The sequence below is a fragment of the Stegostoma tigrinum genome, chromosome 2 (assembly GCF_030684315.1).
Source record: "Stegostoma tigrinum isolate sSteTig4 chromosome 2, sSteTig4.hap1, whole genome shotgun sequence".
Classification (NCBI taxonomy): Eukaryota; Metazoa; Chordata; class Chondrichthyes; order Orectolobiformes; family Stegostomatidae; genus Stegostoma; species Stegostoma tigrinum.
Window position 1 is genome coordinate 57,949,312 of NC_081355.1, and position 20,654 is coordinate 57,969,965.

Genomic DNA, 20,654 nt, shown 5'->3' on the forward strand with positions numbered 1-20,654 from the left:
CATGATTGAAAACCTCTAACAAATTTCCTTGTAATCGTCTCTTCACAAGGAAATCAACCTCACCTTAGAACCATTCTCATCTCTAGACCATCTTCAAAGCCTTCACATCATATAAGATGTGATACTCCAGTTGAGATTGAAATATGGTTTACTAACATGCAATAGAACTTCTTTGCTTTTTTACTAATTGTCAATATTTACAATCCCATATGCCATCTTCAGCATTTTCTCAACTTACACTGCCACATTCAAGCATTTAACCCTTGTTCCTGCAACCCTTTTAAAATTGTAATTGTTATTTTGTATTGTTTCTCCTCATTCTTCCTATCAATCACATCTCTTTACATCTTTCTGCCTTAAATTTTATCTGTCACTTTCACAACCATTCCCCAGCCTGTCAGCCTTCTTAAAGGATCTTCAATCCTTCTCACAGCTCAGACTACCACCAGGCTTTGTGTCATTCACAAATTTTGAAATGTTGTCCTGTATCTAAAGTCAAGGCTGTTATTATGCTCAAAGTAAGGCAGGACTCCTAACACCAGTCCCTGAAAATCTCCACTATTTTGCTCGAGGACCATCACTTTCCAGTTTCCATCACTCAGATAATTTTGTTTTGTTGCTGCTACTTGTCCTTTCAATCTATGGGCCCTAACTTGCTATCAGGCCTGTAACATGGTACATTATCAAATACTTTTTGTAAGCCCATATATGTTACATCAACCCCATCTATTACCTTATCAAAAAACTCAAGCAAACAAGTTAAATATAATTTGACCCCAATACATCCTAACCCAAGTAAATTATTTCAAGGGTGTTGGAATATAAGAGCAGGGAAGTCTTACTGCAACTGTACAATGTGCTGATGAGACTGCATCTGGAGTCTTGCGAGCAGTTTTGGTCCCCTTATTTAAGAAAAGATATCATATCACTGGGGGCAATTAAGAGATGATCTGTGCTATGGAAGGAATGATTTATGAGCAAAGATTAAACAGATTTGGACAGGGTTGGACACCACCCAGTGGAGTTTAGAAGAATGAGAGCTGATATCAATGAAATATGTAGGATTCTTAAGAGCCTTGACAGGGTAAATGCAGAGATAGCACTTCCCCTTAAGGGAAAGTCTAGGACCAAAGAGTATAACCTCAGAATAAAGGGGTGCTTATTTAAGACTGAGATGAAAAGGAATTTCTTCTCGCAGAGAGTTGTGAGTTTTTGTAACTCCTTGCCACAGAGAGCTATGTAACACAGTCTTTTTGTGTATGTAAGGTTAAAATATATTTTTGATCAAAAGGGTAATCAAGGGTTACAGACAGAATACAGGAAGGTGGACATGAGGAACATCAGATCAGTCATGATCCTATTGAGTGGCAGAGCAGGCTCGAGGTGCTGAATGACCTATTCGTGTTTCTGTTCCTTATGCTCTTATAGCCATTCTGGCTTTCCTCAAGTAGCCTGCATTTGACTACAAGTAACTGCTAATTTAGTCCTGGATAATTTATTCTAAAAGCTTTCTCACCACAAATGCTAAAGTGAGAGGCCTGGGATTTTCTGGGATAATCCTCACATACTTCTATGAACTGGGGTGTAATGTGTGAAATTATCCACTCCTCTGGCACTACCTCTGTTTCCAAGGATGATTGAAGAACTAAGATCCACGCCTCTGTAATTTCTGTCCTTAATTCCTCAATGTCCTTGAATCCATCTTATCCAGTCCTGGTAATTTGTCTGAATCTGGAGAATAAGGTCGACCAAGTGAATCAAGCTTCAGTAGGTGAACAATCATGGGACAATGATAATGGCAAAATAACCTTTTGATTATCTATGGGAAAGGACAGGAGCAGTATAAACATAATTAATTGGGGGAAGATGGCTATGGTCCAGATAATTTTGAATTACAGATTTTTGGGTAAAGTCAGCCTATCTGCTACCTCCTCTTTATCTTAAAGCTTTACTGCATTCAACATCTCAACAAACTACTTTTTCTTTGTACTTTGGCCAAAGTTTTCTTCCTCAAGAAAGAAGGACACAAAGTATTCATTTGGTGCCTCAGTCATGCCACTATCTCCGCACATAAATCTACTTCTAGGTGGATAATCAGCCTCCCCATTCCTTTTATCACTCTTTTAATCTTTATATGACAATATAATACTTTAGAGGCCCCTTTTATGTTCACTACTGGTTTCTTCTGATATGCTTTGCTTTCCTTATTTTATTTTCCACAATTCCCCCATCAACCGTCTACATTGAGGCGAGTTGTCAGTTGTGTTATCCATGTGTCATCCATCATGTTATCCTTCTTCTGCTTTGTCTAGTATTTCTTTGTTTGTTTATCCTATCTTTCCCCAATGATCGAATGAGCCTTGACTGTATCTAAACTATCCCTGCCTCCGTCTCTACAGATTTACTCTAAAATCTGTAATTCAAATTTATCTGGACCATAGCCATCTTCCCTCAATTAATTGTGTTTACTCTGTAGCAGTCCTGCCCTTTCCCAGACATAAGCAAAAGTTTATTATGATATGATCATTGTCCCATGATTGTTACCCTACTGATGCTTGATCCACTTGGTCAACCTCAATCTCCAGATCCAGATGTGGTAAGTAACCTTCTTCATTAGGCTAGAAACATTCTGATGTCGAAGGTTCTTTTAACGCACTCTGGAATGGATTGGTGGTCATTTTCCAAGATCCTATAGATTCTGAGACAGTTCCTACAGATTGGAGGGTAGCTAAAGTAACCCTACTATTTACAAAGAGAGGTAGAGAGAAAGTCATGAATTATGGAATAGTCAGCCTGATGTCAAGAGTGGGAAAAATGCTAGAGACCATTATAAAAGATATAATAGCAGAGCATTTGGTAAACAACAGCAGAATCAGAGAGTCAACGGATTTATGAAAGGAAAATCATGCTTGGCATATCTACTGAAATTCTTTGAGCGTGTAGCTAATAGAATTGGTGAGGTGGGACAATGGATGTGATTTTACTAGGTCTTTCAGAAGACTTTCAACAAAGTCCCACCTAAGAGATTAAGTGTAGTGTATGAGATAGATACAAAACTGGTTGACAGACTGGAAATGAGGTATTGGAATAAATGGGTTTTTTTTCCAGATGGTGGGCAGTGACTCATGAGGCACTGCAGGATCAGTTCTTGGCTCTAGCTATTCACAATATAGATTAATGATTTGGATGAAGAAGCTAAATTTAATATCTCCAAATTTGCATTTGACACAAAGCTGGGTGGGTGAGTGAGCTGTGAGAAGGATGCAGAGAAGCTTTAGTGTGAATTGGACAAACTGAGTAAATGGGCAAATACATGGCAAATGCAGTATAACTTGGATAAATGTGACATTATCCACTTCAGTAGCAAAATTAGGAAGGCAGATTATTATTGAGAGCGGGGAATGTACAATAAGATCTCGGTGTCCTCTTATACCAGTCACTAGAAATAAGCATGCAGCTACAGCAGTCAAATGCTGTGTTGGCCTTCAGAGTGAGAAGATTTGAGTAGAAGGAGCAGGAATGTTTTACCGTAATTGTACAGGGCATTGATGGGACTGCACCTAGAATGGTGTTTGCAGTTTTGGCTTCGCTATCTGAGGATCTTTGCTATAGAGGGAGTGCAGTGAGCATTTCTGGGATAGCAGGACCGATGTGATTGAATCAGTTGAGATCATAATTACTGGACTTTAGAAGAAAGAGGGTAGATCTTTCAGAAACCTATAAAAGTCTGACCATACTGGTCAGGAGGGATATTCCTGATGGAAGAAGAGTCCAGAACTAGGGGTTGTAACCCTGATGACAGGATATGGAATAAAATATTTAGGACTGAGATGAGGAGAAATTTCTTCACCAGAGATTGGCACATTGTGGACTTTGCTACCACTGAAAGCAGTTGAGAACAAAACATTGTTTGGTTTCTGTTGTGATTTTAAATAGGCCAGTCAGGAGAATGTCATAGAACATAAGTTTCCTGGTTGGGGCTGTCAGTCTGGTCCAATCAGGGAACACTGGCTGAGAAATGTGAATAGGAGCTTCAGATGTTCTGTTCATTTGGGCAGCCGGGACTGAGGAAACTGGATCAGCCTCAAAGACTTTCCACGTTTAAATAAAGGGTAACTTGATGCCAGCATACCAGCCTTTTTGGACATATTTCAGTTTCAAGAAGAAACTGGATATAGCACTTGGGCCAATGGGATCAGCTAAGAGAAAAGCAGGAACAGGCTATTGATTAGGATGATCAGCCATGACCACAATGAATGACAGAGCAGACTTGATGGGCTGAATGGCCTCCTCCTGCTCCTATTTTCCTATGTTTCTAGAGTCTCTTTTCCTTTCTGCCCTTTATACTCATACTATTCCAAGCTATATTAGGGCAGTTAAAATCTCACGTTATAACTACTTGATAATTCCTATACTTAAATTCCAATGCATTTTTCCTTCTAGATTGTTTTCCATGCTCAAACTCATGGATGAGCTGCAGTGATGTCAGATCAACTCTGAAATGTAGAGTTTGAGCTGCTGCAGCAGATAACAGTTCCTGCAGATAGACTTGTGCAGGATGTGGTACGTATCCTGAAGATTCCAGAAGGAAGAGAATGCACATTCCACCAGTCCAAACTGCCTCTATTTATTCAATAAACTCATTTCACAGAAATTATCAACCTATGAAACTACTTATTGCTTTTATTTCCTAATCCACAACCAGTGTTCCTGAGGTACTGCTCAGTTACATGCTTATTGCATTCAATATGGTTGATGTGCTTCAAACTATTTATCTAGAATGTACACTTTTATCACTGGAAGATAACAAACTCCAAAATCTGGAGAAAGGGAGAATAAGCCACAATATTCACCAACCATTCAAGTCATGGCCTTCCTGTGGTTGTCACAGTTAATTTATTTTCTACTTTTGCAAACTTAACCTATCTTGGTCTGCCTCCCTCTGCCAACTCTACTTCCAGGTAATAGGATTAGGCCCCAAGCCTGGCCTTCAATTTATCCTCATCCCTGTTCTTCAGTCTGCTCCTAATTACTGATTCCCTCTCCAGATGTAATCATAAAACACCTCTGGTAGAAGTGTAGTAACTTATTTAGCTAGCTTTTCTCTCAGGGAATTGGTTACACAAAGACAGAAATGCAACATTCATTTAGAAACAGAGCATCTTCTTAAGCAGCTAATTATTTGAGCTGCCTAAAATTTGTAAGTTTCTCTGCTGGTAACAGTATGTGTTAATGCATTGCAATAGCTGCCTCGTAACAGTAATATATGGGTAGGTGCCCACTCTCCCAATGAGCAAAGAAACAGCAAAAAAAATGAGGTGGGGGATTATTAGACATAGGATCACCACCTCTGGACATAGCAGGGACTGCACATTCACTTTCAGGCAGGAAGAAGTGGAAAATTGGGATTGGTGCCTAATTCTACCAATCAAATGCCAATTAGTTGATTACATTGGTTTTCGGAATGTAGACTTTGTGGCGTCAGCAAACAAATTATTTTATCCAACAGCTTTTGACATTATCAGGTAAACGTTTTCAGAATTGGGCAATACAATGTACTGCCAAAGTTACATATAAGATTATATCCTTTATTTCCTGTAACTCTCAAACTATAAGTATCTGTAGTGAATCATTGCTTCTTCAAGGTGCTAAAGATTATTTAGTATTGCTGCATGTAACATTAGAACTCTTGTTACACTAAATGTAAGGTAAGAAAAGGCAATGAAATAAAATGTTGATGGTTGTCAAATGGAGCTGTCGCTATTCTCGCACTTACAAAATCAATACACTTCAAAAGAGATGTACAGTTCTACATAATTCATTCAACAACTTCAGAAGCTTAAAAAAATATTGTCGCTCAAACCTAGCTTCTCCTTCCCTCAGGACCTAGGGGAAGTGTATTATAGTAACAGATGGCTTCTTGACAATAGAAAGAAATTGCTTTCTGGAGAGAATGCCCATGCCTGAAGATAGGCATGTGACTTGTTTCCAGCAGCATATACTTTTATGCAATACATAAGATTGTGCTTCCTTTAGACAGGGTTTTTAAACTGATAATTTTCTAAAGCCCTTTCTATTGTAATTACAATATCTCGGACATTGCCCCGTCTCATGGTTAAATTTAACATGTACAAGGATTGAAATCAAATGCATTTAAATGTCAGAGATTAGGAAGAACAAAAAGATGGAAATGCACATAATTTGAGTCAAATTGGAGGAAAGACAGGCCAGGAGTGGCTCTATATAAAAACATACAGTGAATTTATTTCTTTACTTTCCCTCAATGATTACTCTGAGGAATATTTAACATTGAGGAGTGCTCATTCACTGGTTGAGAATGATGGGGAGAGTGGATTGACAGACAACCGCCTAGAGAGTTTCAGTGGGAGTGCAAAAGACTGAATTGTGTGATCAGTCAACTTGGAGCTGATGGAAACTGTAGCTGACTTCTAATGCCTTCTGAAATGGTTTAACAAGCAACCTGACCTGTTGGCTGACCTAGGTTTCATACTGGGACAATCACAGCAGATTGTATCTTGTGATGTTTCCTTTTCTGGCAAATGGCTACCTAAATTCGGACAGCAGTCTCATAATCTGGCTATTCAACATGCTAACATTGTTTTATGCACATTTATATCAGACAGTGTTTGACATTACAATCCCTCTTCAAGTAGCTGCATAGCCCAACCAGTATCAGAAACACAGTACCATCAGGTGGAAGTGAAGTTTTGGACCCTATAATAGACTCTAAGCTTCAAGTAAACATTGTCAAGGAACTCTCTAGGCTGTTGTCTGTAAATCCCCTCTCCCCATCATTCTCGAGCAGTGAATCAGCACTCCTCAATGTTAAATATTCCTCAGAGTAATCATTGAGGGAAAGTAAAGAAATTGCACTATGAGTCAACCTCCAAAAGTTGCTTGGTAAAGACTGACCAAGCTGAGTGAGTCCTGAAAAACTCCTGTGAGAATGGACGTACACCAGGTGGAGAGGGAACAAACAAGGCTTAATATGAAGACAGAACATACTTGAGCTTATATTTGATCAAAACTTTTCCCCAATAGCACCGTCTACATCAGTGATGATGAGTGACCACTGAACAGATCTGGTGATGAAAAATAAAATTGCCTGAAACTGGGCAGCCATGATGTAACATAGGCCATCAGTCTGGGCAGAATTTATATCCATACAATTTGTATCCTTATTCCCTGATATAACTCATATTTTCCAAGGCATCACTATTTACACCAAGCTACGCTAGTATGGATAAAACATTGTCATTTACATGACAATGAGGAAACCTGTTCAATATGCCCTGTCCATAAGGAGTAGAACAACTTAGTTCAACTAATTACTGCCAATCAGCCTATTCATAGCCAGCGACAAAGTGATGGAAGAGAATAGTACAATCACTGAAAGTGCAATCAGGTGAAATTTCCTCAACTATAACCCACTCATTGATACTCAGTTTTGGGTCTACAACATCCTGTTAGCTCCAGATCTCATCACAGCCTTGGCCCAAACATGGGCTGAAAAGTTGACTTTCAGAGATGAGCTGAGACTGATCGCCCTTGAAATTGAGGCAACTTTTGACCAAGAGATGCTTCAAGGAGTCTGAGCAAAATTGAATTGAATGAGAGTCAGGCTGTGGTCATGTTGAGCCAAAAAGGAGATGGTTTTAGCTGCTAGAAACCCAATCATCTCAGCCCCAGGACATCCCTGCAGCAGATCATCAGGGTAGTGGTCAAGGTCCAAAGATTTTCATCTGCTTCATCAATGACCTGTCCAGTGTAATGTCAGGTATGCTGAGATGTTCATTGATTATTGCATCATGTTTAGTGGCTTTTTGAACTCCTTAGAAACTGAAGCTCTTGGTGCCCATGTGCAACAAGTTCTTAACAATATTCACGCTTTGGATGATAAGGCAAAAAGCACTTGCATCGCATAAATACCTATAAAGTTAAAAACTTGTTTTTGACGAGATGGGTGATAGTGGCTTCATTCTCCCCACTCCTAGTTGCTTTGAGAGGTGATGGACTTTCTGCTTGATCTTCAGCAGTTCTTGGTTCTTGATTCTATGATGGTGTATTATTTGGAATTATTGTACCTCTACTCAGCAATGATAAGGAATCAATGATTTCTATCCCACTACATGTGGCATTTGAACTTGGAGATGACAGTCAAAGTTATAAAGCCTTCAAACTAAGCCTTTCACCTGACTGGAGTACTATGTAGTTAGTACACAGAATAGTGAAAGTGCATTGAGGTAAAGGAAGACATAGTAAATTAGAGAATCACAGAAAGGTTACGGCATAAAAGCTGGTTTCTGAAGAAGGGTCTAGGCCCAAAACGTTAGCTTTCCTGCTCCTATGATGCTGCTTGGCCTGCTGTGTTCATCCAGCTCTACACCTTGTTATCTCATTTGACCAATCGGCTCAGTTCTAAGCAACTCACCTGTAACCAAATAGATTCTGTCTTTGACCCCTCCAGGACAGTCGCCGCTTCCTCTCGCTACCATTGTGATAGTCTCCTTAATCAATTCTACGACCTCTCTGCATTTCATTCCTTCCCTATCTTTTCTCAACACTTTGTATGCAATGATATTTGAACTCAGTATTGCCTTTTATAAAGCCACTATCACTATAACATTATATTCGCAAAAGGCTGTCTGACCCTGCAGCTCACTATTTTATCTACTGCACTTTGTGCTTTTACCTGCATGTACTGGTGTACATATTCTGTCATGAACTGTAAACTTGTCTATCTCTCCTAATTCTTGTCTCTCCTTTCTAAAGGTAACTGCTAGTACACATCCCTTTGCCAAGTTAGTTTAAATCTCCCACAACAAAACTGCTAAAAAACTGCATTGCAAGGACTTTGGTCTGGCTCAGCCAGCCTTGTGTAGGTCCCAGTTCTCCCAGAATTTCTTCTAATGTCCCACAAATCTAAAGCTTTCACACTGGCACCTTCTCTCCTATCATGCAGTCATTGATCATAGAATCCCTACAGCGTGGAAACAGGCTCTTCGGCCCAACAAGTCCACACTGACGCTCAGAACATCCCACTCAGACCCATCCCCCAAATATACTCATCCCTAAACACTATGTGAAATTTAACATGGCCAATCCACCTAACTTGAACATCTTTGGACTGTGAGAGGAAACCGTAGAAAATCCTCGCAGACACATGGAGAAAATGCAAACTCAATAAAGATAGTTGCCCGAGTGTGGGATTGAACCCGGGTCCCTGGCACTGTGAGGCAGCAGTGTTAACCACTGAGCCACCATTCAGTAGCAGCAGTGTATACAATGTACAAGATGCACTGCAGAAATTCACCAAGGCTCCTTCAGCTCCTTCTAAATACATGGCCACTTTTGTAAGGATGGACAAGGGCAGCCAGATACATGAAAAATCACAACTTGCAAGTTCCCCTCCAAGTCACTTACTGTCCTGACTTGGAAATATATCCCATTCCTTCATTGCCAGTAGGTCAAAATTCTGGGTCAACCAATGGCACATGGGGTGCAGTGGTTCAAGAAAGCAGTTCACTACTATTTTCTCAAAGGCAACTAGGAATTGGCAATTAATGTTGGCTGACCAGCAATGCCATAACCAAGTGAATAAAAAATACTAACTTTGGTCCGATAGGACTTTCCTTCAACAAGCTGACTGTTCTTGATTAATCACTGCCTCTCCAAAGGCAGACTAACTCTGTTCTTCAGAATTGCTTCCAACAGGTTTCAGTTTCACTGAGGTGGTAAGCTCGCCAGCATGCAGTTGCCTATTTTTACCCATGCTCCCTTCTTGAATAATAGTACCACATCGGCTGTCCTCCAGCACAGCCAAAGAGTAGTTAAAAATTCTTGCAATTGCCCTTGCTAATTCCTCCTTTGCTTCACTCAATGACCTAGGATACCTTTCATTCGGTCTTGAAGATCTATGTAGTTCTAAGCCTGCCAAATCACATGGAACCTCCAATAACAAGGCGTAGAGCTGGATGAACACAGCAGGAGCACAGCTAAGCAGCATCAGAGGAGCAGGAAAGCTGATGTTTCAGGCCTAGACCGAAGGGTCTAAGGCTGAAACGTCAGTTTTTCTGCTCCTCTGACACTGCTTGGCCTGCTGTGTTCATCCAGCTCTACACCTTGTAATCTCAGATTCTCCAGTATCTGCAGTTCCTGCTATCACATGGAACCTCCTCTCTGTCTATGTTAATTTCTTCAATTGCATCACCAAATTGAAATATTAACTTAAAAATCATTTTAATGAGCATTGAACTCAGCAGTGGGCAGGGCCCATTTGTTCTACCCACATATTTCTACACTTATTAGTAGATGCCACCAGAAATAGTCTGGGGCCTAACACCTTTGAGGCCCTTCTTGCTTATACAGTCATTGAGTCCTACAGCGCTGAAGAGACCTTGGCCAATCAAGGCTGTCCGACCTGCACTTGTCCCACTTTTCAGCACTTGCCCCATAGTCTTGAACATTTTGTCATTTCAGGAGCTCATCACATACCATTTAAATGCTGTGAGCTCAGCTGATTCGGTGCCCAGTATCCATTGACCAGGGAACAGAAAATTGTCCTCCATCCCAGATCCTTTTCATTAGCCAGTTAATGCTGCCAATCATCATTTGCCTTTCACTAAAGTAAATGATGTCCCTTCTTGATTTCTTCCCTGTTTTAATGTCTCCAATTTCTGTCCAAATGCCACCTTGCAGATGCAAAACAGAAATTGCTAGAAAATTTCAGCAGGTCTGGAAGCATCTGTGGAGAAAAATCAAAGTTACCACCTTGTAGAAATACTCTTACTGAAGTGCCTCTGCTGTCTTTGAACCAAGGACCTACAAATTAGGAGCATGTATGGGCCACTCAGCCTCTTAATCCTGCTCCATCATTAATAAGATTGTGTCTGATCTAGTTACTCCACATTTTCACCTACTCTAAATTATCTTTCGCCCCCTTGTTTATTCTTCATTCTACCTACATGAAATGAAAACATCTAATGCACTGCACATTGCCAAAAATCGGTTTGGAGAAATGCTCAAAGTAGTCTGGATGGATATAGGCCCTGTTGAAGTCAGTTTTCCCTCTCTCCCTCCTCCCACTTAGAGCAGCTCATCCTTCTCGCTGTCACCTCTGCTTATTGTTCATGTCAAGCTGCAAATCAAGGGGACTAAAATCTACTGTATCCATGACTTACAACAAGGTGGCTGAGCAAAACGTTTTGAATACAGAATGAAGGGCCTATGACATGCTACGCCACTCCCTTTAGGCTTCAGCAGCTCTAAACTGCAGCACAACCCTTTAGAAGCTCTCATTTCACTCAAAACAATCAGCAACTTGAAAATGGTGATAATCCCTCAGGAGGGGCTTGGAGTGCTTCATAACTACTGCCAAATGAATGTTTAGCTATGTGATATTTAGGGAGCACATTGCTTGCAGCTCTGAGGTTGAAAATGGTACTAATAACATCAATTTTGCTTTATACTCGGATTGATGTCACTCTACATATTCCAGTGTACACTATCAGTGCTCATGCTCACAACCTATTCAAAATGGTGCTTAATGAATCCTGTGACAGAAATGCAAATTGTACAGATAGAATTTTAGAACTAAAACAGCACCTGTAGTTCTGAAAATATGCATACCGTGGAATTGAATTTTGGGGCCTTTGTTTCTCTGAAAGTCACTTCTTTCTGAGTATCAACATATCTTTAGATGGTTGACTTAAACAAGATCAAAACATTGGAATGAAGATCTTTCAGTTAATACTAAAAAGAATAACAAACCAACAACTCCACCACCTCAAACTTCTAACAGGGGTCAAATAATTTTTTTATTTCAAAATAGATTGAAATTTATGGTGTCAAATAGAAGTTCAGTTAATGTAATGAAAAGTCTTTTAACATAACATAGAACATAAAAATTAGGAGCAGGAATGGGCAATCAGGCTCTTGATCTCACAAGGAATCAAAGGCTACGGGGAGATTGCAGAGAAGTGGAGTTGAAATGCCCATCAGCCATGATTTAAATGATGGAATGGACTTGATGGGCCGAATGGCCTTACTTCCACTCCTATGTCTTATGGTCTTATAAGCTTATTCCACCATTTGATATGACCCTGTCACCTTAACTCTACTTTCCTGCCCTCTAGCCATAACCTTCTGACCCATTACTAATTAAAAATCTGTCTATCCTCCGCTTAAATGCCCTCAATGTGACAGCACCCGTTACACTTTGGGGTAGTTAATTCCACAGATTCACAAATATTGAGAGAAGTAAGTGTTCCTCATCCGATTTTAAACTTGCTACCCCTTAGCCTCAGGCTATGACTTCTAGTTTTAGATTCCTCCACAGAAGGAAACATTCTTTCTACGTCTACTTTTTCACTCCCCTTTAGCTACTCACATATCTTAATTTGGCCTCCTCTCGTTCCTCTTAATTCCAGAGAATCTCAGCCTAAATTGCTCGCTCTCTTTTCATCAGAAAAACCCTTATTCTCAGGAATCAATCTAATGAACCATGTCTGAACTGCCTACAACTACAAGGTGTAGAGTTGAATGAACAGAGCAGGTCAGGCAGTATCAGAGAAGCAGGAAAGCTAAAGTTTTGGGTATGGACCCTTCTTCAGAAATGGAGGGGAGGAAGGGGACTCTGAAATAAATAGAGAAAGGGGAAGGTGATGAAGGAAGGTGGATAGAGGAGCAGATAGGTGGAGAGAAGGCAGACAGGTCAAGGAGGCAGGGATGGAGCCAGTAAAGATGCACATAGGGGTTGGCATAGGGGTTTGTCAGTTGGAAGAGAGGGGGCGGGTAGGTGGGAGGGAAGATGGACAGGTTAAGGAGGCGGGGATGAGCTGGGCTGGTCTTTCGGGAGTGGGAAGATTTTGAAGCTTGTAAACTCCATATTGATACAATTGGGTGCAGGGTTCCCAAGCAGAATACGAGATGCTGTTCCTCCAGCCTTCGGGTGGCATCATTGTGGCACTGGAGGATGCCAGGATGGATATGTTGTCCAAGGAGTGGGAGGAGGTGTTGAAGTGGTTTGTGACTGGAAAGTATCGTTGTTTGTCACTAACTGAGCGGAGGTGTCCACAAAGCAGTCTCAAAGCCTCCACTTGGTTTCCCTGATATAGAGGAGGCCACATTGGGAACAGTGGATACAATATAGCACGTTTGCAGGTGTGCAGGTGAACCTCTGTTTAATGTGGAAGGTTTTCTTGGGGCCTTGGATAGCGGTGAGGGGGGAGGTGTAGGGGCAGGTGTAGCACTTCCTGCAGTTGTAGGGAAAAGTGCCGGGGGTGGTGCGGCTAGTGGGGATTGTGGAGCAGATGAGGGTCTCACATAGACAGTGGTCCCTTTGGAAAGCAGATAAGGGTGGGGAAGGAAAAATGTCCTTGATAGTGAGGCCAGATTGTAGATGGCGGAAGTGGCGGAGAATGGTGCATTGAGTCCGGAGCTTGGTGGGGTAGTATGTCAGGATGAGGGGGATTCTGTTTTTGTTGTTATTGCAGGGAGGTGTTGTGAGGGATGAGTTGCAGGAAACACATGAGATGCGGTCAAGGGCATTTTCGAACACTGTGGAGGGGAAATTGTGGTCCTTGAAAAACGAGAACATCTGGCGTGTCTGGGAGTGAAATGCTTCATCTTGGGAGCAGATGCAGCAGAGGCGAAGGAATTGGGAATGGGGATGGCATTCTTGTGGGAAGATGGGTGAGAGGAGGTGTATTCTCAGTAGCTGTGAAATAGATATCAGTTGTCATGTGGTTGTCAGAGATGGAAACAGAGAGGCCCAGGAAGGAGAGAGAGGTATCAGAGATGGTCCAGGAGAACTTAAGGTTGGGCGGGGAAGGTGATAGTAAACTGGATGAACTATTCGAGCTCCCTGTGGGAGCACAAGGCGGCACTGATATAGTCATCGATAGAGCGGAGGAAGAGGCGGGGATAATGCCAGTGTAGGTATGGAAGATGGACTGTTCCACGTATTCTACAAAGAGGCGGGCATAGCTTGGGCCCATGCGAGTACCCATTGCCACCCCCTTTGTCTGTAGGAAGTGGGAGGAGTTGAAGGAGAAGTTGTTAAGGGTGAGGACGAGTTCGGCTAAGCCGATAAGGGTGGAGAGGGACTGGTCAGGCCTGCGGGAGAGGAAGAAGCGGAGGGCCTTCAGGCTATCTGCATGGAGAATGCAAGTATATAGGGACTTGACATCCATGGTCAAGATGAGGTGTTGAGGACAGAGGAATCGGAAGTTTTAGAGGAGGTGGAGGGTGTGGAGGGCAGTTCATCCACTTTACTAACATCTTCCACACCAACCTTAAGTTCCCTGGACCACCTCTGATACCTCTCTCTCCTTTGTAGACCTCTCTGGCAACCACCTGGCAACTGATATCTATTTCAAACCCAGTGGCTCCCACCGCTACCTAGAATATACCTCCTCTCACCCACCTTCCTGCAAGAATGTCACCTCCTATTCCCAATTCCTTCACCTCTGCCACATCTGCTCCCAAGATGAGGGTTTCCACTCCCAGACATCCCAAATGTCCTCATTTTTCAAGGACCACAATTACCCCTCCACAATGGTTGAAAACGCCTGTGATCCCATCTCTTGCATTTTCCACACCTCAGCCCTCACACCCCAATCCCCACAATAACAACAAAAACAGAATCCCCCTTGTCCTCATGTACTACCCCATCAACCTCCAGATTCAATGCATCACCCTCCGTCACTTCCGCCAACTGCAATCTGACCCCACTACCAAGGACATTTTTCCTTCCCCACCCTTATTTGCCATCCGGAGAGACCGCTCTCTCTGTGTCTGTCTTGTCTGCTCCACACTTCCCACTCGCCCCACCACACCCGGCACTTTTCCCTGCAACTGCCAGAAGTGCTACACCTGCCCCTACGCCTTCCCCCTCACCCCATCGCTGGCCCCAAGAAAACCTTCCACATTAAACAGATGTTCACTTGCATGTCTGCTAATGTGGTATACTGTATCCACTGTTCCCGATGTGGCCTCCTCTACATTGGGGAAATCAAGCAGAGGCTTGGAGAAAGCTATGCGGAGCACCTATGCTCGGTTCATGACAAATGACTGAACCTTCCAGTCGTGAATCACTTCAACACCCCCTCCCACTCCTTGGATGACATGTCCATCCTGGGCCTCCTCCAGTGCCACATCGATGCCCCCCGAAGGCTGAAGGAACAGCATCTCATATTCTGCTTGCAAACCCTGCAGCCCAATGGTCTCAATGTGGTTCTTCACAAGCTTCAAAATCTCACCAGCCCTGACCTCATCCCAAGAACAGTACAGCTCATACACACCTCTTTGACCTGTCTGTCTTTTCTCCCACCTGTCCACTCCTCTCACCTCACTGACCAACCCCCACCCCCACTTCCTACCTACTAGCCTCATCCCCACCTCCTTTACCTGACGGCTCCCTCCCAAATGACCAACTGCCATCTCAAATACCTACCTATACTCACCTTTACTGCTCCATTCCCACCTCCTTGACCGGTCAGTCTTCTTTCCACCTATATGCTGCTCTTTCTACCTTCCATCATCGCCTCCCCCTTTCTCTATTTATTTCAGAGTCCCCTTCCCCTCCCCCAATTCTGAAGAAGGGTCCAGACCCGAACCGTCAGCTTTCCTACTCCACTGATACTGCTTGACCTGCTCTGTTCATCCAGTTCTACACCTTGTTATCTCAGACTCCAGCGTCAGCAGTTCCTACCATCTCTGCCTCCAGCTACATCCTTCCTTACATAAGGGGGCTAAAACGGTATGCAATACTCCAGGTATGGTCTCACTAATGCCTTGTACAGTTGCAGCAATACTTCCCTGCTTTTGCGCAATTCCTTTGGCACCACAGGCCCAAAATTCCATATGCCTTCTTTATTATGTAAATAGTTGGGACCGAAGACTGAGAAGCCCCATTAAATACGTCTTGTCAACCAGAAAAAGATCTATTTTTCTTGATTCTCTGCTTTCTGTTGGTTTGCCAATCCTCTAACTAAGCTGAAAAAAAATCCCTAGCTCTATGTGATCTTACCTTGTGTATTAACCTTCTGTGCAGCACCTTTCAAATGGCTTCTGGAAGTACCAGTATACAATGTCTACAGGGTCCCCATTATTCACATTCCTTGTTACATCTTCAAAGAACTTCACCAAATTGGTCAAACATCATTTACTCTTGGATTACTTTGTATTGTAGAAATAATCATATATCAGGAATTTAGTTTACATTCAGCATGATTTTGAATCTGTCTGCAAAATTTGCAAGTCCTGCTAGGCGGCAATGAGATGCCAACTAATGGGAAAAATTGCATTGAACATTGCATCTGAATGCTTGACCTGCATTCCTGGTAGACACACACCATGGCTTAAAGAATTCCAGAAACTCTTTAAGTTTACCACTGATAAATTGAGGCAAATAAACAAAAAAAACTGCTGCTTACCTGGAATGTTGCTTTAAATTGAATATTGCAGTAAATTGTTTTTTTAAAATATGATTTATTGAACCAATTTGACTGATGAAAAATTTTCCATAGAATAATTTGTGAGGAATATAACCAATAAAATTATTAGGAATTGCTGCATAAAAGATTTTTTTTACTCCTCATTCTATGAACAGATTGCTGAATGTGATGGCTACCATTTAATCGAAAACAATCTTTATGGGAGCTGTCAAGTGAGCTATTGCTTACAAATTTTGCCTTTAAATAATTCTATGGTCATAATAGTATACAAACACTGAATAAATTTAGTTTAGATTCCTTTGTACACCAATTTAACAGAGTTATTGACCCCTTGTGGACATGCATAAACGAAATAGGACAACGTCCTCATTAGTGGGCAAGTAAAAAATCGTAGGAAAGATTTCATAACTAATTAATTGGATAAATACCTGAATTGTTCAAAATAAATTACCATTGTTGTGAAAATGCAGAATGTGTAACTCATCTGATAAACAAGCTCTTGTATGTTTATTTTTAAAATTCAATCATGAGATAAGGGCATTTACCGCCCACAGGGCAGCTAAGAATAAATCACATTGCTGTGGATCTGGGTCACATGTAGGCCAGATCAGGATGGCAGTTTCCTTCCCCAAAGGACATTGATGAATCAGATGGATCTTTCCAACAATTGACAAAGGTTTTCATCAGACTTTTAATGAATTCCAATTCCACCATCTGCTGTGGCAGGATTCAGACCAGGGTCCCCAGAATATTAGATAACAAGGTGTAGAGGAGCTGTGTTCATCAAGCTGTACACCTTGTCATCTCAGATTCTCCAGCATCTGCAGTTCTTACAATCACTCCAGAATATTACCTGGGTGTCTGGATTAGCAGTCTAGCAATAATAACACTAGGTCGTCTCTTCCATCAGGACTTTAACGATATTCACGCAATCTTTTTTACTTAATTACTGATCCTACAGTTAGAAGCTTCACAAAACAAAGCTAGAATATCTTATCAAAATTGCTCAACATCTTATTCCCAACTTTATCCCAGATTGCAGCTAAAATGTCTAGCTGCAGTACATTATAAGATTTGACCATGGAACGAATAGGACCAAATGAAAATCATTCAATTGTGATACACGTGAATTAATTACAATCTGAATCATACAATTAGGCTCAATTTTATGACAAATTACATTGTAGATCAGGATTGAACTATAATTTGGCTTCGTAATAGCATGAGATGAAATCCTTTACGTAATCACATGTATTTTCACTCTTCTCAGGCTTACATAAATGCAGAGTGCAGTGACCCAGTTTGAAAATCTCAGTGTTAGATTTGAGGAATCATGCTGGAAAATTCTTACTGTGATACGGCTGTTCTCATTTTGTTCCCTTTATTTTAATTCTAGGTGCAATTTCAATTTTAAAACTTGCACAAGTTATTTTATATATTGTCCTAGAAGTAGAAGTGTGAATAAAATGATCTTATGAGAGAAGGCAGCTCAAAATTACAAAAATCATTGGTACATTAATGAGAGGTCAAAAGAATAACAAACGTTCATTTATGTGGTATTTTAAATGTAGAAAAACACCCTAAGGCAGTTCGCAGGAGCACTATCCAGTAAATTTTGACTTCCCTTCCTGGTAGGCTGGCTCTATAGATAATATATGATTGTGTAAAATTATCAATGCAGAGAGGTTAATATAAGGGGCCTTCAGCAGTGAGTGGCTACAGTGAGCGAGGGCATCAAGCTGGAGAAACATACAGTGCCCATGAATGGTCTATAGTGAAACGTACATCACACAGACTCATGGAGATATAGAGATAGATAGAAAAGATTTCTCAATTAAATGTGAACTACAATTTAATCAGATGTATATATCTACCTTTTTTTAACTCTAGCCTAGGTTTGTCTTAATGTTTATAAAAAAATACACCTGTGCAATGTGGCCAAAGGCAAAATATGGGGAAGAAATCTCTCAAAACAACTTCTTATGCTTTTCTCAAGCAAAATGATGCAATTCCTGTTTGGCAGCAATGAGATGCCAACTAACAGGAATTAATGGGTGTTAAACACCTTTTAAGCACCAGAACCCACCTCACTAATACCCACACTCCCTTCTTTCCAACTCACCAAACAAGCTAGATGTCAGGAAAATTTGACAAGGAAACTAAGATACATAACTGGTAGATTCAGCTCACCTCTTACATCAAATAACGTTCATGTTGGAAACTGGCAGCGACAACTCATGGCATGCTCCATGGCACGGTTCACATGCACTCCATGCTCATAGGCAATGGTAACTAACATGTGCCAGCATCTCAGAATCTTCATGGTGCATCTCTAATTCACATACAGGTCACCTCTGTACTTCAATGCTATATTATGAGCTGCACTGTCAATTTCCATTATAATGCTGTTGAGGAGACACTGTGCTCAGGGATGTGCACCCAGCTCAGTGACTGTGTTCTTTACTTGCTATCATTGGGTTTACTCACCTGAGCCAACCTAAATACTTGCAGCATCCCTGCCTTGCCTTGGCTTGCCTTGCCTTTTTTGGCTTTGCCTTCTCACCGAGAGAGACCAGGTTCATATTATTTCTGTCTTGCCAAGCCATTTAACGCAGACATAATGCCAGGAAGCTTGTCCTGCTTGTAAGCAGGCATCAATCAAATCAAGAGGGATAGCCTTCACTTAGAGATCCCAGCACAGCCAATACCAGCCTAGAGCCTGCTCGCGGTGGTCAGAGTCAGGATCATCTCCTCAAGAGGGATGAGGAACCCAATAACAGACAGCACACCATCTGACTCTTTCAGCCTGTTAAGAGCTGCTCTCCCCTGCAGAGATGTAAAGAGTGGGTAGTAAGGGAGGTGAAAGTGGATGGTACAGCTGCTACTTTTGGTGCATGCATAGGGCATGGTGTAGGGGATTGAGGTGAATGACAGTGAGTGAGAGCAGAAGTCGCAGGCAGTGGTAAAACTGATAGAACGTGAGAGTCAGGCACAGTAGCAGAGATAGAGTAAATGTAAGATATCGAAGCACTTACACTAGCAGAGTAAAGAAGGGCATTGATCAACTTCCTACAGTGTTGGGCATTCCTCCAAATAGCAGAGACTGCTCTAACATGGGTGACATCAAAGCCTCCACGCTGCTTCTGGGTGAAGATTGCCAGTGCACCACTCTGTCCAGAAGGACCTCCAGGACTCTGCCCTCAAAGCCAGGCACCCATATTCCCCTGCCTGCCGTGTCCAGGGCAAATGTCAGGAATAGTGCAGGGCAGCTCCAGGCTACTATATACTTAGTCTTAGTTGAACTACATCTTGAGGAGATTGAGTAGTTTTGGGCACTGCCATTTGGAAACTATATAGTGACTGAAGACACAGTGCAGTACACATTCACCCGAGTTTTACCAGTGCCAAAAGGGGTTGAATAATGAGGAGAGGTTTACTAGTTCACCTGGGAAAGGCTAAGTTGTGACTTAACTGAGGTTCTTAAGATTTTCAAAGGAATCGATAGCATGTCAGAGGAGAAATCTTTTCCATTGGTGGGGGTGTCATTAAAATCATACCCAGACTGGGACACGTGCAATTTCACACTTTTACTCTTTCCCACAAAATAAAACAGCAGATGGGAACTGAATTCTCCTTCTTCTTCTGCTCTCTGCACAAAGGCAGGTCTAAACCACCAGGTCACAACCTCCATTATGTAAATGGTTGGGAAGCATTAAGGGTGGCATGGTGGATCAGTGGTTAGCACCACTGCCGGGGACCCAACTTCATTTCCAGCCTCAGTCTGTGTGGAATTTTCACATTTTTCCTATGTCTGCATGAGGTTCCTCCAGTGCTCTGGTTTCTTCCCACAGTCCAAGGATGTGCAGGTTAGGTGAATTGAACATGCTAAATTGCCCCATAATGTCCAGGGGATGTGCAGGGTGGGTGGATTAGCCATGGGAACCGCAGCGTTACAGAGATAGGGTTGAGGGATGCGTTTGTGTGGGATGCTGTTCGGAGGGTCAGTGTAGACTTGATGGGCTGAATAGACTCTTTCCGCACTGTAGGGATTCTATGAGCCAGGTCCTGACTCCAGCCTAGAGCCAGAATCCAGGACAGGGATTGAAACCTGGGTTATCGCAACCAATCTTAGCCACACTAAGTATCCAGCCAACTCAGCCAGTAGAGCGTGAGTTG